Genomic DNA, 24,693 nt, shown 5'->3' on the forward strand with positions numbered 1-24,693 from the left:
TCACCCTTTTCATTCCTACTTACATGGATGTGGGCCTTTTATTTCCTTTTTCTGATAAGGTTGCCTAAGCATTTTTCAATTTTGTTTATTCTTTCAAAGAAGCAACTCTTGGTTTCATTGATTTTTTTGTATTATTCTCTTAGCCTCCATTGCATTGATTTCTGTCCTGTTCTTCATATTTTCCTCCTTTCTATGGGTTTTTGGTTTCTCCTGCTCTTCTTTCTCTAGAAGTTTGAGGTTCAACATCTTCTTATTTAATTGGTCTCACTCTGTTTTCCTAATATGGGTATTCTCTGCTATGAATTTCCCTCTTAAGACTGCTTTCATTGTGTCCCATATATTCTGATATGTTGTATTGTCATTGTCATTTAATTGAAGGCAGAGTCTGATTTCTTCTTTAATTTCCTCTGTGACCCGTTGGTTATTCAGAAGTGTGTTGTTCAGTTTCAATGCTTTTATGAAGTTTTTGTGGATTCTTTTGCTATTGATCTCCAATTTCACCACTCTATGGTCTGATAATATATAGGGGATTACTTCAATTCCTTTGCACTTACTTAAATATGTTCTATGAGTGAGTATTTTGGAGAACAACCCATGTGCAGCTGAAAAGAATGTGTATTCTGATTTTGGGTGTGGGAACACTCTGTAAACATCTGTTAAAATGATTTGTTCAAGAGTTTGTTTGAGTTCTAGTTTTCGTTATTGGTCTAGTTCATCTATTTATTTGTGACAGTGGGATATTGAGGTCCCCCACTACTATTGTATTAGTCCTTATATGATTTTTCATGTCCGTTAGTATTTGTTTTATATAGCTGGGTGCACTAGTATTTGGTGCATATATATTTATGGGTATCATCTCTTCTTCTTTGATTGTTCCCTTTACAAGGATATAGTGTCCTTTGTCTCTCTTAAAAATGGTGGGTTTGAAATCTACTTGATCTGCAAAAAGGATAGCTACTCCTGATTTTTTTTCAGGTTCCTGTCACATGGAGTATTGTTTTCCACTCTTTAAAATTCAGTCTATGAGTTTCTTTTTGTATTAAGTGTGTTTTCTTTGATTTTTTTTTTTTTTTTTTTGGTACCAGGAATCATACTCAGGACCTTGCACTTTTGAGGCAGGTGGTGGAACCACTGAGCTAAATCCCTCGCCCCAAGTGTGTTTCTTATATGCAGTATTTTGTTGGATCTTGCTTCTTGACCCATTCTGCCAGTCTATTTCTTTTGATTGATGATTTGAGACCAATAACATTGATGGTAATAACTCATATGTATTGAGTTATCATTGTTATGAATTTTGTTTTTGTCTGATTCCCCTCCTTTGCTTTCAAATTCTTGTCATGCCCAGTGGATTCATTCTGTGGGGCTTCCTGAGGTTGTGATCCTCATTGTCTTTTCCTAGGATTTTGTCTAAAATTTTTTGGAGTGCTGGTTTTGGTATTCACAAAGCTCCTAAGTACTTTTTGTCATGAAAGTATCTTATTTCTCCATCAATTTTTAAAGATAGTTTTGCAGGGTACATCAATCTGGGTTGGAGGTTGTTTTCCTTTAGGGCTTGAAATACATCACCCCAAATTCTTCGTGCCTTGAGGGTTTGCGTTGAGAAGTCAGCTGTGAATCTGATGGGCTTTCTTTTGTATGTGATTTCTTTTCTCTAACTACTTGTAGAATTTTGTTCTTCTGTTTGATTTCTGGAAACTTAACAATTATATGCCTATGTGTAGATTCTTTTTCATGAGGGCTAGTTGGAGTCCTATATTTGTCGCTTATGTGTATGTCAAGTTCCTTTCCCCTGCTTGGGAAGTTTTCTGCCATCACTTCTGTGAACAGGTTTTTTATGTCATCTGCACTCCTGTTTCTTCATTGACTCCAATCAGTCTTATGTTCTTCTTTCAATCATCTAGCTGCTGCTGGATTTATTTCTCATGGCCCAATACAATTTTAAAGAAATTTTTCTTTTCCTGGGCACTAATTGCAATCATATCTTCTATATCTGAAATTCTGTCTTCACATTGGTGCATTCTGCTGCATGGAATTCAATGGAGTTTTTAATCTCTTGGTAATCTGTTCGGATCTGTTTGATGGATTCAATTTGTTTTCTATGTTGGGATTCTATCATGTTCCTCAGTTCCTCAATTTTTTTATTTGTGTCCTCTCTAGATTTATTAATCATGTCTTGCACTATGGGCACAATCGCTCCTGTTATATGAGAAATTATTTCTGATTTCCATTTTATCCAGATCCTCTTTTGTTGCTAGTTCAGGGAGTCCAGTTGGTTGAGTATCACAGTGTTCCATCTCCTTTCCCTTTGGGTTGCTGTAGGTGATCTGGAAGTGTGGTTCTGGGGCTTGTTTATGTGTCTTCTCATTTTAAAGGTAGGGGTGTAGTAGTGCTCCTGGGCCTGGGCAGCTCACTTCCTCTTTGCTGGAATCTGTGGCATACCTACCCAGAAGCCTCCTCCATGCTGGAAGCCAAAGCATGCCTAACTGGAAGCTTCCTCCTAGCTGGGAGCCATGGCAAGCTGACCCATATGCCTCTTCTGGGCTGGGAGCCATGGCATGCCTACCCAGAAGCCTCCTCTGAGCTGGTATCCATGGCACACTGACCCAGAAGCTTCCTCTGGGCTCTGAGCTGTGGCACACTGACCCAGAAGCCTCCTCTGTCTAATGAGGTCTTTAATTCTTCTGATTTCCATAAGATGTATGACATAGGGAATCAGCTTCCCTCTCCTTTTAAGAGATCCTCATTTGCCAGCTTTGGTTTTACTCTCCAAGATTTTCCAAATAAATTGAAATATAACCTTGCCATGTGTAATGTCTGTATACACTTAGGTAGAATTCCTAATTCAGTAAATAAATAATAACTGAGTATATGCAATGTGTGACATTAGAAGAATTAGTATTATATTATTTTATGTGTTTGTATTTGTCTGTTAATTATCAATACATCTTATCATTAAATTATTGATATTATATATCTTCTTTGACATAAGGCTTGATTTTTTCCTTTCAGTTTTGAGTTGTTTAAAATCTCTGTGTTTAAACTGATTCTATTACTTTGCCATTATTTTAAAATCTTCTCTTTTCCTTTAAATATGTTCTATATAATCATTACATATTTATATACCACTGTGAAAATAAGAAGATCATTAATGTATATAAAGTGCATACTCATTTTTAGTTTGCATTAATTCAGCTAAAAAAGAGAACATTCAAATATATGTAAGTGTAATGTTATGTCTATATGTCATATATCATATAGAGACCATTATTTGATGTAAACATTTATGGTCATGTTTTGTGCAGTATTTTTTTGATATGATGAGTGGAACTATTTATATGTTGAACAAACTTTAAGTCCAGGAATAGAATGTGCCCATTGGGGTTGTGAATAAAAATATTCTTCATAGACTTAGAGAGTAAAATAGTGGCTGCTGGAGACTGGGAAAAGTATAGGAGATTAAGGAATGGAAATGTGATGGTTAACAGATATAGGGGTGATATGCAGCTTGATAGGAGGAATCACTTCTAATATTCTGTAGTACAGTAGGGCAACTATGGCATTGACAACAATTAATTAGATTAATTACTCCAAATAGCTGCTGAGAATATTTTTGACAATACAAAGAAATAAGTGCTTAAGGTGATGAAAATGTCACTCTGATGTAATCATTACACATTGTATACATGAATTAAAATATCACACTGCACCCCCTAAACACTGCACCCCCTAAACGTATACAGGTATCATGCATTGCTTAAAAAATACAGAAATCAACCCCAAAGCCTAAGAATAACAAAGAGAGGGGCCCAATGAGAAAAGCATGACAGGGTGCTCTCTCATCTGCTGTCACATTATGTGAAAACCACTTGATCAACTAAATGTAGAAGGGTCACGGGAAACACAATTCCTCTGCATTCTCGTGAAAAAGACAAGAGAACATTTTCTTCTTTTCTGTGTGATTTTTTTCCATCAATTGTTAACTTATTCTCAAAACTCACTGATTTCTTTTGTGGTATTAGATCTGTATGTTTCATGACATCAAAATGTATTGTTACATTTTTCTTTCTGATAAATTTATTTGTAATCTTATTATTTAATATTTTTGCTAGGCATGAAGGAGATACCATAAAAATTGGAATGCTGCCAGAAACAGGAAAGCTTTTGCTTCCTTACTTTCTCTCAGGTTCCCCTTGAGCTTAGTAGAACTTTTCCCCTTATCAGGGCTATTTGTCTCCATTCATTGTGTGTACTTCTTAAAACATAAGTCATTTGTTGTTGGTTGATTTCTTGATAGCAGCCATTCTTTCTGGAGTGTGGTGGAATCTCAGAGTTGTTTTCATCAGCATCTCTCAAATGACCACCAATGTTGAACATTTTCTCATATGTTTATTTGCTGCTTTTACTTCTTTGCCTGAGAAATGTGTTCATTTCCGATACCGATTTTGAATTGAATCTTTAAATTTAGGGTGTCTGATTTTTTCTTAAAGTTCTTTATATATTCTAGATAGTAGTCCTTTGTCTAAGGAACACCTGGTAAAAATTTTTTCCCACTTTGTAGGTTGTCTCTTAGCTCTGTTGGTGGTTTATCTTGCTGTATAGAAGTTTTTTAATAAGATGAGATCCCAGTTGTTGATTTTATGTACTAGTTCCCATGCTACTGAGGTTTTGTTCATAGAGTTCTACCTAACCGACATTTCAGCAAGTTTAGTTTTTCTGTTTTAATATTTAGATCTTTGATCCAATTCGATTTTAGTATAGTGCATAGTGAAAGATATGGGTCTAGTTTTTAATCTACTCAGCAATAAAGAATGAGAAACTAGAGATATTTATAGCTAAATGGATGCACATTGAGGCCTTACTCTTAAGTGAAATAAATAGGACACACATGTGTAAATACAGAATAGTTTCTCTGGTGTGAGAAGCTGAATGTGTAAGGATCAAAATGTATAATAAATAATGTGAAATAGGAAGAAAATGTCTAAAGGGGAAGGGCAACTGGGAGGGGTAGGGCAAAGGAAAGAAAAAATATTAGAAAAGGAAAAAATTGAAACTGTTTTTGTAAATAGGGAGGGCAGGGAAATGGTGAAAAATTAGAACCAACATATATCACATAAAGGTACAAATTTCTAATGATGAATGTCATCGTATTGCATACCTAAAATACACCAATAAACAATGAATAGAAGAAACATAAGGCAAATGGTATGCATGCAAAATTGGAGCCCCAAGGCTACATGTGATGGAATAAAAATGAATTGGATAACATTTCTACATTCCTTAGAAGAAAGTAATTTGATAATGATAGATTGCCTTGTATATATTTCTTTTGAATAATGCAGCTAGGAAAGAGAAAATTATGGAATGAATACATTGTGCTGTATCTCTACAATGGTTGCATGTGTGTGTGTGTGTAATGAGAGATGCAAGCATATTTCAGAGAATGAATACTTAGCCTCAGTATGAAGAAAGTTTTCAATTTACTGTATAATGGTTTGACTTGACAATGTTTCAACTTTACAATGTGTCCCGGCCCGCGGGTAAGTCAACGGAGACCCTAGAGGGGGAGCGAGGATGAGAGGGGACAGGGGACACGAGAGATGGAGACAAGACAGGTTTCTGATCAAGTCTCGTTTATTGCAGAAACTGTTACAACATATATACCGTAGGGCTAGAGGGGAGGAGCAAGAGGAGGGTACTGGGGCTACTTCCTTGTTGCCGGGTAGATTTGCAGCAGGCCCGGATATGTCCGTAAAAGGCACTCAAGAGTTCTAGCGGGGGGGCAAGGCCCCCCACAGGTCCTCCCTTTAAAATTATAATTTTAGAAAGGCGTCAGGAGAGCCAAGCCTGCGGGGGCTGAGCCTGTCTTGGGTCAGAGCAACACACGTGTCTGCACCGTGCACCTTACCCGTCATCGGTTAACCAGAGAATCAAGGCTCTGGCACCTGTCTTAGGCGGCACACGAGGGCTCTCTCATTGCATGGCACGCTTGCTCAGTTGCCCGTCATTGGCTTGCCAGCCCACTCACCAGGTGGGGCGAGAACACTTTGCCACGGCAAGGACCTAATCGATGGTCCGACATTCGTCCTGGTCAGCCATTGCCAATCTATTATAGTAGACCTGTATGGGCGCTGTTTTTATTGCCTCTATCTGGGCTCTAAGAAAGGCCATGATTTTGTTATAAAGTACGGGCCCTAAAGAAATGAGCAAGAGTAGACCCAATAAGGGTCCCAGCAAAGGGAGGAGATAAGGGAGGAAACCATTGAGGCCAGTCCAGAGGGGATTTTGAGTGAATTTTTGTCGTCATCTGTTTAAATCTTCCTGAAGTTCGCGAATTTTTCCCCTGACGATCCCAGATTTGTTGGCATAAAAACAGCAATGTTCATTTAAGGCTAGACTGTGAATAAGAGAGTTAAGCTACCCTGATTAAGCTTTTGAAGATAACCAATGTGGACATGCTACAATAACATATTCAGAACTTAACCAATATGAACGTTTTGTAACAACATATTTAGTGCTTAAATATCAAGGACAACCAATACAATCAATTTATAACATATTTAGATAATATTCATTGTGATATGTCTCCCATAAGATTATATAATATAAAATTTACTAGGGGGTCCCTTTAATGAATTAAGACCAGAATAATCATTTTCTGGGTGGCCACTTCTATATTCATCAAAGGGAGTTCCCATCTATAATCGTTTTGACAAACAATTAAGAATATATATCTTTTTATTTTATAACTGTTAATTGTAATTTGATTGTTGCGTGTGGGTAACAATGCACGTCACTTTCATAAAATAAATTTCAGTGGTACTTTGATCAATTAACAACCTGGGAAGAAAAGCATGTCTTTAGTTTAATAATATTATCTATAAGTCAATTTAACAATAGGCGAATATCCTTTGAAGAGGAAGGAACATATTGAGCTCAACTGTACAAACACAAACAACAGACAATAGACAAACATATAAGACAGTGTGTAAAATTAGGGTGCACCCAAATATAACTAGCCAAATTGAATTATACTATACTCTTGATGATTATTAGATTGTAATTGTAGGTGCCATTGTTAACTGGTTAAGATTGGACAACGTCAGGTCATCGGCATCATCAGCACACCTATCAACTTGTTTTACTAGGCGTTCTGGGAGCCACCTGGCTGACTTCATTTCCTTGGAGTAAATACACACCGATCCTCAGCCCCAGATAAGTACAGGATCCGGCCCGTGCCATGAGTGGTCCAGGGGGTCTTTCCACATCACCGAGGCAAATTGTCGTTGCGTCTCTGGTTGCCAGAAACGATTGGCTGCAGATAAACCTTTGGCATCCAAATTTAAGAAGTTAAGAATAAATAGTGCATGTGATATCAGATTTCTAGGAGACCCCTTAGTAGGATACCATTCCCCCTTTTTTATTTTGTCTAAAGTAATTTTAAGTGTGAGATTAGCCCTTTCTATAATGCCTTGTCCCTGTGGATTATATGGGATTCCCGTTATATGTGTTATTGTAAATTGTTTGTAAAATTTGGAGAAGCCAGAGCTGATATAGCCAGGACCATTATCTGTTTTAATTTGTTGTGGGCAGCCAAGCACTGAGAAGGCAGTGAGGAGATGAGCAATGACGTGTTTAGTAGCTTCCCCAGATTGCAGGGTGGCAAATATGAATCCACTATATGTATTAATGTTGACATGTATATATTTAAGATTTCCAAATTTAGGGTAATGTGTGATGTCCATTTGCCATAGGGCATTTGGAATCAAGCCACGAGGATTAACTCCCAGATGAGGTGTAGGAAGGTGCAGAGTGCACGTAGGGCAGGCCTTAACAATTTGTCTAGCTTGTTCTCTAGTAAGCTTATACATAAGGCGAAGCGTGTGAGCATTAAGATGATGGAATTGGTGTGCCTTCTGTGCTTGGTCAATCGGACTGGGGGCATCAGTATTTATTGAATAGGCAAAAGCCTGAGGTCTTGTGGCTAGGTCTGCTAAGCGGTTGCCCTCTGCAAGTGGGCCGGGTAGGTTAGAGTGGGCTCGAAGGTGCCCAATGAAAAAGGATTTGGATCGTTTTCTGATTAGATCTTGTAATTGGAGGAAAAGACCACCAGTCTGAGAGGCAAGTTTGATCAGTCCACATGTTTCTAATAAGGGAACAGATTGGGCAATGTAAGCACTGTCAGTAAAGAGATTAAAAGCTCAGGCAGGAAATGCGGTAAAGACCGCTATGACTGCCTGGAGCTCGGTTAACTGGGCCGAAGAGTGGGCGGTTTGGAACTGGACAATGTTATCATCCCACACATAGGCAGCCATTCCAGTGGAAGAACCGTCTGTAAAAACGGGTAGAGCCTCTGGCAGAGGAAAGCAAGAAGTGATCTTCGGGAAAATGAAGTCATGTCTGTTGGCAAAGTCAATAAGTTTGCTGGGAGGATAGTGGTTGTCCAATAACCCTGAATAAGAAGCAAGAGCAATTGGGCAGGAATCGGTGGTTTGTATAAGCCAATCGACCTGGTCCTTAGGGTAGGGTTGGATAATGACATCAGGTTCTTTTCCAAAGTACATCTTTCCATGGTCTCTGCCCAAGATAACTAGGTCTGCAACTGCAACATAATAGGGGTAAAAGACCCGCTTGGGGGAAACTGGGAGATGAACCCACAAAAGGGGAGCGGTTTGCCAAAAGACAGCAGTGGGAGAGAGGGAGGTTTTGCAGATGATATACTGTAAAGGAGAGTTATAATCCATAAAAGTAATTGTTTGATTTTGAATGGCTTGTTCCACTGTACTGATGGCTTTGCGCCTCTCGGCAGTGAGCTGTCGAGGTGAAGTAGGGTGGTTATCACCTTGTAGGGTATCATAGAGAGGCTTCAGGTCATGTTTAGTGAGCTTTAAATAGGGCATAAGCCAATTAATGTCTCCTAGCAATTTTTGGAAGTCATTTAAAGTCTTAAGACCGTCCAGCCGCAAGGTAAGCTTTTGGGAGGAAATGTGACGTCCCTTCATCTGAAATCCAAGGTAGTTATAAGGGTCTTTTAGTTGAACCTTATCAGGGGCAATCTGGAGGCCATGAGATTCAAGTGCCCGTCGAAGGTCAGCATAACAAGCTAAAACCTCACTTCCTAATTGCCCCGCTACAAGGATATCATCCATGTAATGGATAATATACATTTGAGGCCAATTGTCTCGGGTGGATTGGAGTGCCGCGGCTACAAATGACTGGCACAGGGTGGGACTATTGGCCATGCCTTGGGGCAGAACCAGCCACTGAAAGCGCTGCATTGGGGTACAGAAATTGGTCGCTGGAAGGCTAAATGCGAAGCGTTTTTGATCAGCAGGATGTAAGGGAATGGTGAAAAAGCAATCCTTTAAATCAATAATAATCTTGTAATACCCAAGGGGAATGGCTACCGGCGAAGGGAGACCAGGTTGTAAAGCTCCCATGAGTACCATGGTTTTATTAACTGCTCTAAGATCTTGTAAGAGTCTCCATTTTTCCGACCGTTTTTTAATGACAAAAATGGGAGTATTCCAAGGGGAGTGGCTAGGAATAATATGGCCAGCATGAAGCTGTTCCTGCACCAACTGTTGAGCTGCTGACAATTTCTCCTTAGAGAGGGGCCACTGATCGACCCACACTGGATCATCTGAGAGCCAGGTAATCTTTTCAGCATGGGCCGCAGGAGTGTCAATGGCCCCTATGGAAAATGGCCTAGTCCTGCCCGAGGGGGCCGAGGGACAGGCTCAATGGGGTGAGTAAGGTTTGTAGGGTGTTTCCCCAGTCCCGTTCCTGGAATGTACCCATTTTTAAACATCTGCATAGTGACAATTTCATTGGGGCTGGAAATAATTATCCCCATTTGTGATAGTAAGTCTCTTCCCCATAGATTAATAGGTAACCCTGAAATGATATAAGGTTGAATGGTGCCCTGATTACCATCTTGGTCTCTCCAGGTCAGATCTTTGGCACTTTGTTTAGGATTTTCACTCTGACCTATACCCCCGAGATGGGTGAGGGTGTCTTTTAATGGCCATGCCTGAGGCCAATCCTCTCCCTTTATGATAGTTACATCGGCACCAGTGTCAACCAGCCCAGAAAATTGTCTCCCATCTAACCACAAGGTCACGAGAGGCTTTTGTGCTGAAAGTATCTCTGACCAGTAAACATCAGATGAGCCGAATCCCTGGCTGCCTCGGGCGTTGTTTAGAGCCTTATTAGAGGTAGAGAGAAGGGGAAGGAGTAGCAATTGAGCAAATCTTTGGCCTGATTGAATGGTATTAATAACTTTGGGAGAAGAAACCATAACTTTAATTTCCCCAGAGTAGTCATTATCTATCACTCCTGGGTAAACCAACAGCCCATTTATGGTACTACTGCTTCGGCCTATTACGAGGCCAAAAGTCTCTCTAGGTAAGGGTCCAAAGACTCCTGTGGCGAGGGCCTGGACTCCCATTTCTGGGGTCAATACTGTGTGGGTGGTGGCACTGAGGTCCAATCCGGCACTTCCTTTTGTGGCTCTGATGAGGTCTGAAATGGATTGCTGTTTATTGGAGCAAAATTGAGCGCCCCGTAAATTTGTTTGGAGTTGGGGGCCTGGGGCTGGCCCCCTTTCCCGTTTCCCGAATTCGAATCCTTAAGAGGGGGAAGGGGTCGGCCCTGGGCATCAGTTTTGGATTGGCACTCACTCGCCCAATGCCTCCCCCGATTACATCGGGGGCAGGGCCCGGGGGGCGGAGCATTGGGGCCCTGCATTTTAGTGGTCGGGCATTCTCTAGCAAAATGGCCGGTGGCCCCACACCGGAAACACTTATTGCCGACGTGGCGTTGCAAAAATTGTTTGACTGTGAAGCCTTGCATGGCGGCCGCCATGGCAAGGCCCTGTTGGTAGGCGGCCCCAATCTCAGAACAAAGGCGAATGTAGCCGGAAAGGTCAGTTTTCTTTTTATAGGGGCGGATAGCGGCCTGACAGGCGGCATTGCGTTCTCAAAAGCAAGCTGTTTAACAAAATCTGTCCCTGTCTCCGCGCTCCCAAAAATCCGGCCTGCCGCCGTGAGAAGGCGGTGGACAAAGTCCGCAAATGGCTCGTCTGGGCCCTGCCGAATGTTAGTGAGGGAGGCACTCACGTCTCCTTTGGAGGGGAGCTTTTTCCAGGCCCTAGTGGCGGCTGTCTGAATCTGGGCATATAACCCCGCATCAAATTGTATTTGTTGGTCGTTGGCGGCGTAGGCCCCCTCCCCAAGGAGCATGTCAAGCACCCATCCATTCCCCGCCTGAGCATTGCGCCTAGCAGTTTCTCGGCAATTTTTAACATATTTAGATTTCCATAATAAATAATCACCTCCTGTAAGGGTGGCGCGGGCCAGAGTCTGCCAATCAATTGGGGTGAGCCAATTTTCTGCCACCGATTCTAAAATAGCCATGGTGTAAGGTGCAGTGGCCCCATATTGAGCTGCAGCCGTTTTAAATTTTTTAATGACCTTAAAATCAAAACCACTGTGGTGTCTTCACGCCTGTCTCTGTGCGTCAGTAGTTTTAGTTACGGGAAAGGCTTCCGCATTTTTAAGTTTCAGGGATACTCCCGACCCGGATGGCACCCTAGGGGCCGCCCCTCTAACGGGGGGTCGTGGTTTAAGTTTGTCTTCTCTACGGACATTTTTATGGGCTTTGCCTGTTCTTAAGCCTTCAAGCTGGGTAATAAGTTCTTGGTGTTCCTTTTCTAACCTTATCTGTTCTTTTAGAAATTCTATTTTGTCCCGGAGTTCCTTTTGGGGATCAACAACAGGACATGCCAGAGTGGGAGTGTCGGGGCCTGAAGAGATATAAGGAGGGGGATATCCGGAGTCGCCCCACAATGCTCCCCCCGCGGGCTCCTCCGACCCGGAGCCCTCTTGGGGCGGATCTGGGGGCGGAGGCGGGCCACGATAGGCTTGAAGGGAGGGATATAGGGGCGGAACCTTCCGCGAGGGTGGGGCTGTCCTAGAGGCGGTGGCGGAAAGCAAGGAAGCAGGGGTTCGGCGAGGCCCTGCCCTACAGGGCTTGGCAGGGTTCGTGGCCGTTTGGGGTTGGTCCGAAGGGACGTCATGTCCGTCGGGGGCGGGATCGTCGTCACTGTCAAAGGACATCAAGTCCTCTTCTTTGTCTGACAAAGAAGTCGTGGTCTCAACGGGCCTGGGCCCCGGCGCCATATTGGCCCGGGAGACTGCGTCAGAATCACTGGCGGGTGTCAGCCCCTTACCATCTCGGAGAGCTACCTCCCCAGCCTGTATAGCATGCGCCACCAGTGGATCCCTCGCTTTATGAGAAATAATATCATTAATCAAATTCCAATATGAGAACGCCGCAATAGGGACCTTCCCGGGTCCGCAAGTGGCATAATAATCCTGGAGAGCTTCCCCCACCTTTTTCCATCTCTGTTCGTCAATGGTTCCCTCAGCAGGGAACCAGGGACAGAGATCTTTAATATAATCAAAAAATCTTAACAACTGTTTGACTGTAACCTTTACCCCTCGTGCCTGTAATGTCTTCTTGAGACCTTGCACAAACAATTCGTGCTGACTAATGCCCTGTCCCATAATCGCTGCTCAACTTACCGAGGTGCAAAAAGACGGCAGGTCCACGTCAATTGCAAGCCTCTCCCGTGTCGAGTGTGCTCTTTGTTCCTCAATCTTAATCTTAGGGCCCCTGAGCAGCGTCCTTCACTGGATCCCCCGTTCTCTGGCCCCACGTTGGGCGCCACTTGTCCCGGCCCGCGGGTAAGTCAACGGAGACCCTAGAGGGGGAGCGAGGATGAGAGGGGACAGGGGACACGAGAGATGGAGACAAGACAGGTTTCTGATCAAGTCTCGTTTATTGCAGAAGCTGTTACAACATATATACCGTAGGGCTAGAGGGGAGGAGCAAGAGGAGGGTACTGGGGCTACTTCCTTGTTGCCGGGTAGATTTGCAGCAGGCCCGGATATGTCCGTAAAAGGCACTCAAGAGTTCTAGCGGGGGGGCAAGGCCCCCCACAACAATGATGCCAAAGTTATAAGCTTTTCATAAAAACAATACTTGAACTTTGAATTTTGATCTTTTCCCAGGGTAGTGCTATGTTATATGACACTGTTTCATGATGCTGTGCACTTCCCATGAGCCCTACTTCCACTGATAAGCCACTTATCAGGAAGGTGAACAACTGATACTCTGGAGCACACTGTGTTGCTAAACTAAGATGTTTGGTGTGTTAGATGCACGACATGCACTTTGAATTGTTATATTTTCAACATACAAGGAGTTTATCAAAATGTAAATGGATCTCAATTTAAAAAAACAATTGATTTCTAAATGGTGGTTCATAATACAGAGGCCAGATCTGAAGACAAAAAATGGAAATTCAACGAAAAATTTTGTAGCTAACCTAATATAATACAAAGCCAAAACCACTGGGCACAGTCATTTTACCTTCATATTTCAGCAGCAATAAGGCCTTCTTACCTCAACATTTTAATACAATTTAAAGTACATTTTAATTTAGTGTAATTTAAAATATATTTTAAAATAGGTATATATTTATGGTACATATGATGTTAATTTGATACATCTGCACAGTGTGTGTTGACCAAATCAGGGTAACTAATATATCCATTTCTCAATCATTTTTGTGTGTTGGGAAACTTCAGAATCATCTAGTTGTTTTATAATACATTAGATTGCTGTAGATTACAGCTAACCTACTGTGCTATAGAACATCAGCACTAATTCCTTGTAACTAAAGGCGTTTCAATACCCCTTATAGGTCTCTCTCCATCTCTCCTGACTCCTGCACTTCCTGAAATCCAGTGGCCACTATTCTACTCCCTGTATAACATCAAGCTTTTTACTATTCATAAATGAATGACCCAATTATTATTCTATTCTTGGCTTTTTTGTTGTTTTTGTTTAACATAATGCCCTCCATTTCTTTTGGTATTCCCACAAATATCAGAATTTCATTCATTTTATGACTGACTGGAATTTGTTGTGTTCTTTATACATGCTTGCATTGATGCACATACTCTTCATCCATCGATCAACTGCTCAGTTGATTTCATATCTTGGCTGATAAGAATAGGGCTGCAATAAACATAGGAGGGAAGAGTTCTATTTACATATGATTTTGCTTCTGAATAAAAACACAACAGACCATCTTCTGAGAGCATCACTCATCACTCCCCTATTAAAAATTAAATTGTTTACATCTTTCTTATTTACTTCTCACAATAGCCTTATGAATTAGGTGCCATTATTATTATATATTACCACTAAAGAAATCAAGATTACAAATGCTTATTATCCTATGCAAGAAAAATTGATATAGTTAGTAGGGCTGAGATTGTTTAGTTCACATTTTTATTTTAACTTACTTTGGATTTTTAATTGATACATAATTATTACATATACCTAAGAGGTATAATGAGATAGTTTGATACATACATGTTATGTGTAATGATCAAATTAAGTTAACTGCCACATTTACATCTTTAATCATGTGTCATTTTTTGTGTTAGGAATGTTCAAACCCCTCTTCTCCAGTTATTTTGATATGGACAAAAATCTATTGTTGGGCCAAGGATTTAGCTCAGTGGCACCATGCCTGCCTTGCAAGCATAAGACCCTGAGTTCAGTCCTGAGGAAAAAAAAATAAAATCTATTTTAGCTATAGTTACACTACTGTGCAGTTGATCACTAGAAGGAATTTTCATATCTATGTTTTTGTACCTATTAACTAACTCCCTTTATCCCCCCTTCCCCTTTGAGTCCCCAGCTTCTGTTCATCAGTATTCTGCTCTCATTCTCTTATGAGTTCAGTGTTTTTAATTTCCACATCTGAGCCCTCTCTCTCTTTCTTGCTTATTTATGCTGCCATTGTGGCTCCTTGTGGATCTTGAACATCTGAAAGATGCCCCCTTTTCAAGGTTTTCACCGTGTCTGGTTTTTTCCTGCCAGACATGTACTTCCCCCAGGAATATATAAACCTTGGGATCCATATTCAAGTGTCACCTTTTTTGCTGCTTTTACCTGAATCCTAATTTAAAAGAAACACCACATTCATTCTTCCCCCCCAAACATTTGCCATGATCTTCCATGTTATACACTTTTTAATAATTCTTCATATTCTTTCTCCATAATTAGATTTTAGGGATGTTTGTTTTCTGCACTATTCACACACTGTCACAAAATTCCTGTACAAAGTTTACATTTGATTTGTATTCATCAAATGAACAAATTTCTTATTATACTTACAGAACACAGGAGGTCTTGAGGAAAGGCTGAGCACTGGAAGGTAATATCTAATCAGACATGGCAGGATGATCACTTACAGGATATCAATTCATATGTGAAACATGAAAACAATGTCTTACCTGTAAGATACAAATGATAAAACTTCGGAAAGTTAAGTAATTTGTGTCAGTTCTCTCTCTCTCTCTCTCTCTCTCTCTCTCTCTCTCTCTCTCTCTCTCTCTCTCTCTCTCCCTTTCTCTTCTGTTCTTCCCTCCCTGTCACACCCCCTCTTATAGTCCCATCAACAACATGGAACCAAGGAATGAAACACAAGTTTCAGAATTTATTCTTCTGGGGTTTTTAAAGGAATCAGAACTGCAGCCAATTCTTTTTGGAATATTCCTCTCCATGTATCTAACCACTGTTATTGGAAACCTGCTCATCAGCCTAGCCATCATCTCAGAATCCCACTTGCACACACCCATGTACTTCTTCCTCTCCAATCTCTTCTTTATGGGCATCTGTTTCACCTCCACAACAGTACCAAAGATGCTGGTGAATATACACACACAGAGCAAAGTTATAACATATAAAAGCTGCATCACCCAGATGTATTTTTTCATACTCTTTGTAGGTTTGGACAACTTCCTGCTAACTGTGATGGCCTATGACTGCTATGTGGCTGTCATCCCCTGCATTACAAAGTCATCATGAATGCCAGTCTCTGTAGCTTGTTAGTCCTGGTGTCCTGGATTGTGAATGCCCTACATGCTTTGCTACAAAACTTACTGATATTAAGGCCGTCATTCTGCATAGACTTGGAAATCCCACACTTTTTCCGTGAACTCAATCAGGTGATCCACTGTGCTTGTTCTGATACCTTTCTTAATGATGTGGTGATGTACCTACCATTTCTGCTGATGTACATACAAAGGAGAAACACTTGTGATCAGTGAGCTGATGGGACCACTCTATTTTATTTTGTCATATTTTGATTCATATGTATTAACTATACATATTAATAGGCTTCAATGTGATAGTTCCACACATGTATATAGCAGGCATTAGTCTCATCCAGTCTACTTTATCTACCTAACTTTTCCCAGCTTTCTAACTTCTTTTTTTTTCCTTTGGTACCAGGGATCAAACTCTGGACCTTGTGCTTCCAAGGCAGGGAGTGGAACCACTGAGCTAAATCCTCGGCTTTAACTTCTACAAATCACTATTTTATATATTAAGGTATACTTTTTTCAATAAAACAAATTTCATCACATAAGAGGAAATGTTATAGTAGTTCTTTTTTTAATCTGGCTTATTTCACAAAGCATAATGTCCTTCAATTCCATCTACTTTCCCACGAATGAAAGGATTTCATTTTTCTTTATGGCTGTTTGATTTTCCATGGTGTATATATGGTCCACATTGTCTTTATCAATCCACATGGTGACAGCCCTTGTTTTGTTCCCATCTTAGCTACTATGAATAGAGCTACTATAGACATGGGAATCCAGGGAACCCTTTGGTCTGCAGGCTTCATTTCTGCTTTCAACATTATCATCGTGGCTATGATACAGTGCTACAGATTTCCTCAGTGAGTAAATGATATTTGGATCTGCATCACTTCTTACTACTCCATGTTAACCTAAAATTACCTCAAAATAGAAAGATAAATTAAAAGTATAAAGGAAAAAGGAAAAGTTATCTGAGCAAGCAGTTTTTAAAACAATTAAATTTTTGAAATATGCCTTTTCCTTTTGAATTCCCAATTCTTTTGTGGTTTTTCCTACATTTTTGCTGTCTTAATTTATCCTATGCTTAAAATTGCCCTAACACACTTTCTTCTTATCAAAGCAAGTAAACAAAAAAGAACATAATTGTGATGATTATGCCTTCAAACCATTTGTTCATGAGGGGAACATCTAGATGTACAGTAGCCTGTGATGAAGGTCATTTTCATATCTATGTATAAAAGAATGATAAAATAAGCTGAGTCATAACAATAAGCAATCTTGAAATCTGAGCTTCTATTGTGGAGAGACAAAGGGAGACAATAACGCAGATCAAATTTTGATCTAGTAATGTGGCTTTAGTATATGTACACATTTTCCCCTCTTTTGGGAAATATAGAATCTCTACACTTTTGATACATTTCTCAAAATCCCAAGCTCCGCTGTTCAGTCAAGATCATCAATAACATGTCAATGTGTTTTGTCTCTGTAATCCTAAGTATTTTCTCCTGCTTCAAAAGTGTGGAAATTGCTAATTCCTTCTGTGACTCTTCTTAATTCCTTAGCCTTTCATGTTCTGGTCCTTTACTCAAAACCATAGTCAAATATATTTGTGGTGTTATCTTTGTCTTTTTACCATTGCAAGACTTTTTTTTTCTCTTACTATAAAATTATTTCCTCCCTTCTAAATATGCCATATCTAGCGGGAGATGCAAAGCCTTTTCTACCTATAATTCTCATCTGTCTGCTTTTTGCTTATTTTCTGGAATGGGTATTGGAATGTATCACAGTTCAGATGTACTGTATTCTCCCAGCAAGGACATGGTGGCCTCATTGATGTATACTGTGGCCATCCCTATGCTGAATCCCTTCATCTACAGCCTGAGGAACAGAGATATCTGTAGTAACCTGAAGAGGATCTACAGTTGGAGTCTTTAATCCCAAGATGTTTGATATCCATTTGGAATGTAGGTTTGATAATACTGTGAAATTAAACACTCTAAACTCACTTTTAAAAACTGGTCATTTTATTTCAGAATTTTGATAAATTCAATATTTTATTATTTTCATATTGGAATTGTAGCTATTTGGGGAAGGTGGAATTCACATGGATGCAAAGTTTCATTTTGGAGTTGAAAAAATTTTTGGAGATATAGAAAGATTGTTTGCACAATAATGATACCAATACATGCTTGAAAATTGTAAAAATTAAATATTTAATTATGTGTAACTTGCCCTAATGAATAATGGAAATAAAACACTGAGGATCTATCTTTTTATTTAAAGGAAGAAAATAACATGTGAGTAGTATACTTGAGATTCCTCTTGAATAGCAGATGATCCAAAACCTTTCATGGAAATTCATTTCATCTCTTTTCTTCAATTTTCATTACATTTCAGAAGTCACTAGAGATTGGGATAAAATGGACCAATTTTGGCAGTTAAAAGCTCTGCACATTGAGCCTCCAAGATCATAGTATAGAATCAGCCAGTTTCTGCTGCCTTGCATTTCGATTGTTCCAATCAGTTTTGTACTGCTATGTCTCCTTCACCATGGTTGAATAAAATAGGCTGTCCCTACCTGATATTGTTGATGTCAATGCTCTGGGTTTATGTAGAGCCTTCAATGGTTCTCTGGCATGTGGGGGGTATGGGTTTGTAGATTTTGAACATAACCCCATAAAGAAACTGCTTAACGGAGTACAGTAAGTCTCCAACTTATGAACATTCCAGTTACCAACTTCCACAGGTGTACTGTATAAGATTTGATTTGTCAGGTAGGAACAAATGAATGTGACCTATGAACATTCTTCCATAAAGGAACTCATTTTTAGGTAATTAGGGAACTTATTTAACTTTTAAAGGGAAAGATGGATGGAGGAAGGACTATTGGAGTCGTTGTTTTCCATCATGAACACACATGAAAGTTTGGATAGTGAGATGTTATAATGCATTGTGCGCACTCCTCACCGCAAGAGTTTTTAGTCTTATGTACTTGCATGTGATGGGGTCCCCAAATTCTCAAAGTTTTCTTTTACTCCCACACTGGTGTTGCTTCCTAGACATTTAATCCACAGCAGTAGATTTTTGGTTGTCTGTAAACTGTCTCCTCAGCTCCTCAAAAGGGAGGAGATTTCTACCTAGGGTACTGATGAGAATGAGCATGAGGATGGAAGTAACCAAAGCATTGTGAACCAATACGGAGGTATTCCTAAATGGCAACATCTGAGTTTTCAATTACTTGTACTTTTTTCATTTTAACGGGACCATGTTTTCAAGCATAAGAGAGACATATTAATATTTTTAAAGAATTAAAAGGATACATTATTTTTTGTGTAATCTCTTACACATTGTTGGGTAGAACAGAGTGAACATATGTTTACACATGGCTGTCTGATATCACACACAGGGCATCTTCCCAGCTGAATCCTGGCACTTAGACCCTTTGACAGTTAAAGTACCCATTTGTTTTTCCTGTCTCTTCAAGAAGTGATCCCCTTTTTACATGGCTCTACCCTTTAGGAGTTCCAAGTAAATCACAGGGGCAAGGGATTGAGAACTGCTGCATCCACTGTGGGAAGGATTTCTGAGATCAGAGGTGATGACAAAAAACAGAGAAAGTCCATAGTGGTTAGTACTGATACCATTTTTTTTTTTTTTGTATTTTCAAAACACCTCACTGTGTAGTTCATAATGGCAGTAAATCACTATGTAACTTATCCTTAACTCAAACTCATGGTGATCTTCCTGCCTTCAGCTCACAAGTGGTAGAATTATAGGCATTTGCCACCATGCACATCTTAATACTGATCTCATTCTTGTTCCACATTGCAGACTTTCTTTAAAGATGTTCATATTGCTCCCCCACTTTTTAACCATTCCTAATAGCAACAAAATAAATCAACCCAGGGTTTGATTTCATTCTTCCTCTGGAAAATGGAGGTTTTTAAATTAAAAAATTATGGGAGGCCAGGCCGGCGGGCTGCAAGGAGGAGCCCTGCCTGCGGGGGGGCCTCCTTCCACCCTCCCCTGCCCCGCACCCGGGCCGAGTGTGCTGCAGCGGAGCGGGATTGCGTTCCGGGGAGAGCGAGACTGCTTGTTTGAGGGGCAACTCTCCCTGCCACTTCTCTCCCGGGAGTGTTGTCGTCCTCAAGTGACAGGGGCCGCCTTGCATCTCCTCACTGGGCCGGTTTTCCCCAGGGCTCCTGTGGCAGTTCCTGAGGTATGGCATCACAGCTACAGGTGTTTTCCCCCCATCCCCCCATCGGTGTCATCGAGTGCCTTCTGCAGTGCAAAGAAACCGAAAATAGAGCTCTCTGGCTGGGATGTTTCAGGACAGAGCAGCAACGACAAATATTATACCCACAGCAAAACCCTCCTGGCCACACAAGGGCAAGCCAATTCCTCTCACCAGGTAGCACATTTCAGTATTCCTGCTTATGACCAGGGTCCCCTTCTCCCACCTCCTGCAGTGGAGCACATTGTTGTAACAGCTGCAGATAGCTCAGGCAGTGCTGCTACTTCAACCTTCCAGAGCAGCCAGACCCTGACTCACAGAAGTAACGTTTCTTTGCTTGAGCCATATCAAAAATGTGGATTGAAAAGAAAAAGTGAGGAAGTGGACAGCAATGGTAGTGTGCAGATCATAGAAGAACATCCCCCTCTCATGCTGCAAAACAGGACTGTGGTGGATGCTGCTGCCACGACCACCACTGTGACCACAAAGAGTAGCAGTTCTAGTGGAGAAGGGGATTACCAGCTGGTCCAGCATGAGATCCTTTGTTCTGTGACCAACAGCTATGAAGTCTTGGAGTTCCTAGGCCAGGGGACATTTGGGCAGGTAGCTAAGTGCTGGAAGCGGAGCACCAGGAAATTGTGGCTATTAAAATCTTGAAGAACCACCTGTCCTATGCCAGACAAGGCCAGATTGAAGTGAGCATCCTGTCCCACCTGAGCAGTGAAAATGCTGATGAGTACAATTTTGTCTGTTCTTATAAGTGCTTTCAGCATAAGAATCACACCTGCCTTGTGTTTGAGATGTTGGAGCAGAACTTGTACGATTTCCTGAAGCAGAGTAAGTTTAGCCCACTGCCACTCAAGTATATCAGACCAATCTTACAGCAGGTAGCCACAGCCTTGATGAAGCTCAAGAGCCTGGGTCTGATCCACGCCGACCTCAAGCCTGAAAACATCATGCTGGTGGATCCGGTGCACCAGCCCTACTGGGTGAAGGTCATCAACTTCAGTTCTGCCAGTCATGTTTCCAAAGCTGTGTGCTCAACCTGCCTACAGTCACGCTACTATAGAGCCCCAGAAATTATTCTTGGATTATCATTTTGTGAAGCTATTGATATGTAGTCACTGGGCTGTGTAATAGCTGAGCTGTTCCTGGGTTGGCCTCTTTATCCTCATGCTTCAGAGTATGATCAGATTCGATACATTTCACAAACACAAGGCCTGCCAGCTGAATGTCTTCTCAGTGCTGGAACAAAAACTACCAAGTTTTTCAACAGAGATCCTAATTTGGAGTCCCCACTGTGGAGGCTTAAGACACCTGAAGAACATGAATTGGAGACTGGAATAAAATCAAAAGAAGCTCTGAAGTACATTTTTAATTGTTTAGATGCCATGGCTCAGGTGAATATGTCTACGGACTTAGAGGGAACAGACATGTTGGCAGAGAAGGCTGATCGAAGAGAATACATTGATCTGTTAAAAAAATGTTAACAATTGATGCAGATAAGAGGATTACTCCCCTGAAAACTCTTAACCATCAGTTTGTGACAATGACTCACCTTCTGGATTTTCCACACAGCAATAATGTTAAGTCTTGCTTCCAGAACATGGAGATCTGCAAGTGGAGGGTTCATATGTATGATACAGTGAGTCAGATCAAGAGTCCCTTCAATACCCATGTTGCCCCAAATACAAGCACAAATATCAGGCCAGTGCCCTAGCTTCCAGTTCTACTGCAGCAGCTGCTACTCTTTCTCTGGCTAATTCAGATGTCTCACTGTTAAACTACCAATCAGCTTTGTATCCTTCATCTGCAGCACCAGTTCCTGGAGTTGGCCAGCAAGGTGTTTCCTTGCAGCCTGGAACCACCCAGATTTGCACCCAGACAGATCCATTCCAACAAACATTTATAGTATGTCCATCTGCCTTTCAAACTGGTCTACAAGCAACAACAAAGCACTCTGGATTCCCTGTGAGGATGGATAATGCTGTACCAATTGTACCCCAGGCACCGGCTGCTCAGCCACTACAGATATAGTCTGGAGTTCTTACGCAGGGAAGCTGTACACCACTAATGGTAGCAACTCCCCACCCTCAAGTAGCCACCATCGCACTGCAGTATGCGGTGCCCTTTACTCTGAGCTGAGCAGCTGGCTGGCCAGCGCTGGTTGAACAGCCTGCTACTGTACTGCAAGCTTGGCCTGCAGGAACTCAGCAAATTCTCCTGCCTTCAGCTTGGCAACAATTGCCTGGGGTAGCACTACACAACTCTGTCCAGCCCACAGCAGTGATTGCAGAGGCCATGGGGAGTGGCCAGCAGCTAGCCGACTGGAGGAATGCCCACTCTCATGGCAACCAGGACAGCACTATCATGCAGCAGCCATCCTTGCTGACTAACCATGTGACACTGGCCACTGCCCAGCCCCTGAATGTTGGTGTTGCCCATGTTGTCAGACAACAGCAATCCAGTTCTCTCCCTTCAAAGAAGAATAAACAGTCTGCTCCAGTCTCTTCCAAATCCTCTCTGGATGCTCTGCCTTCCCAAGTCTATACTCTGGTTGGGAGCAGTCCTGTCCACAACACATCTTCTTATAATTCCCTAGTCCCTGTCCAAGATCAGCATCAGCCAATCATCATTCCAGATACTCCCAGCCCTCCTGTGAGTGTCCTCACTATCCGAAGTGACACTGATGAAGAAGAGGACAATAAATATAAGCCTAGTAGCTCTGGCCTGAAGCCAAGGTCTAATATCATCAGTTATGTAACTGTCAATGATTCTCCAGATTCTGACTCTTCCTTGAGCAGCCCATGTTCCACTGATACCCTGAGTGCTCTCCGGTGCAATAGTGGACCACTTCTGGAAGGGCCTGGCAGAGTTGTGGCAGATGGCGCTGGCACTCTCACTATCATTGTGCCTCCACTGAAAACTCAGCTTGGTGACTGCCCTGTAGAAACCCAGGCCTCAAGTCTCCTAAGCAGTAAGACCAAGCCAGGGGCTTCAGTGAGTGGGCAGTCATCTGGATGCTGTATCACCCCTACAGGGTATAGAGCTCAATGCGGGGGGACCAGCCCAGCACAGCCACTCAACCTAAGCCAGGACCAGTAGTCCTCAACAGTTCCAGCCTCACCGGAAAGAAGCAGCAACCTGCTCCCCACAGACAGCAGGCATTTGTGGCCCTGTTCTCCCAGGCACCCTACACCTTCCAGGACAATAGCCCCCTACACTTAACCTGGCCCCAGCCCCTGCTCACCTGCCAAGCCAGCCTCACCTGTATACATATGCTGTCCCCACCTCTGGAGCTGCATTGGGCTCCACCAGCTCCATTGCTCATCTTTTCTCCCCACGGGGCTCTTCAAGGCATGCTGCAGCCTATACCACTCACCCCAGCACTCTGGTGCACCAGGTTCCTGTCAGTGTTGGTCCTAGCCTCCTCACTTCTGCCAGTGTGCCCCCTGCTCAGTACCAATATCAGTTTGCCACCCAGTCCTACATTGGGTCTTCTCGAGGCTCAGCAATTTATACTGGATACCCGCTGAGTCCTACCAAGATCAGCCAGTATTCTTATTTGTAGTTGGTGAGCATGAGGGAGGAGGGCTCATGGTTGCCCGCTCCTGGCCCCGAGTTATTAATAATGGGCTATGTATGGTGAGCACCTCCTTTACCCTCTCTTGAAACTCCTTAGCCAGCAGCTTGTTCTGCAGGGACCCACTGAAGCTGAAGGCTTTTCTCTGGGGGAACCTGTCTCAGTGTTGACTGCATTGTCTCCCAAAGTTTGCCCTGTTTTTTAATTCTTTATTTTTATGATAGAATTTTTGGTATTTGGAAGAATTCAGAAACCCATCTTCTAAAGTTACCAAGGAAGAGAGAGATCATTCTGAAGTTATCCTTTGAAAATTTTTTTCTCTCTCTCACTTGATTTCTATAAATGCTTTTGAAAACGAGCCTACTTTATTTAACTTTGTTTTATTGTAGTTGCTGGGCAGAGACAAAATGCTGATAGATTTAAAATCTGGTGACAAGTGAGAAAAGGAAAATAAGTACTTTTGGTTTATTTAAAATTCAAGGTTTCTTTACCTATTTTATTTTAAAGCAGCTTATACAAGTCTTTATTTTACTATCAGGCATCTCTCCTCAAAACTTTATCTTTGTTTATGGGACAGTTAAATTTGCATTGTTTTAGTTTTGTTTTCATGTTGCATTATACTTAATGGACAATTGTTTTTATTTTTTTTAACTAGTTACATATTGATTGGTCACATGTGTGATTATTGCAAGGTAGTGTTAAAAAGATAGCTTACCATTTTCTAGTCACTCAGTGTGAGAGAATTTGTGCCCACCATGGGAATACCAATTATTCTTTTTAAATGAAGTGCCATGAATTCTTTTTTAAATTATTTTTAAGAACTCGTTTTTTCTGATTCAACTTAAATTTTATTAGAAAAGCCATTAAAGTGATTATTATTGTATGGTGGTAGTGGTTTTATTACATGTAAA

At 41.5% G+C, this 24,693-nt stretch overlaps 1 long non-coding RNA gene and 2 pseudogenes across 1 annotated transcript; 2 read left to right on the top strand and 1 right to left on the bottom strand.

Annotated features, from left to right (window-relative positions):
- Positions 1 to 5,613: 5,613 nt before the first annotated feature.
- Positions 5,614 to 12,998, bottom strand: LOC147824761 (uncharacterized). Its single transcript, XR_015442044.1, has 2 exons — positions 12,585 to 12,998; positions 5,614 to 7,324 (listed from the first exon to the last, which is right to left on the bottom strand). It is a non-coding gene; the product is annotated as an uncharacterized LOC147824761 (long non-coding RNA).
- A 2,545-nt stretch (positions 12,999 to 15,543) lies between these two features.
- On the top strand, positions 15,544 to 16,190 carry LOC147824762 (olfactory receptor-like protein OLF4; annotated as a pseudogene).
- Positions 16,191 to 20,186: 3,996 nt separating this feature from the next.
- LOC101697017 (homeodomain-interacting protein kinase 1 pseudogene) lies at positions 20,187 to 23,791 on the top strand (annotated as a pseudogene).
- Positions 23,792 to 24,693: the final 902 nt, after the last annotated feature.

This window comes from Heterocephalus glaber, unplaced genomic scaffold, assembly GCF_053883595.1.
Source record: "Heterocephalus glaber isolate CG9 unplaced genomic scaffold, H.glaber_assembly_v1.0 deba00001532, whole genome shotgun sequence".
Taxonomy (NCBI): Eukaryota; Metazoa; Chordata; class Mammalia; order Rodentia; family Bathyergidae; genus Heterocephalus; species Heterocephalus glaber.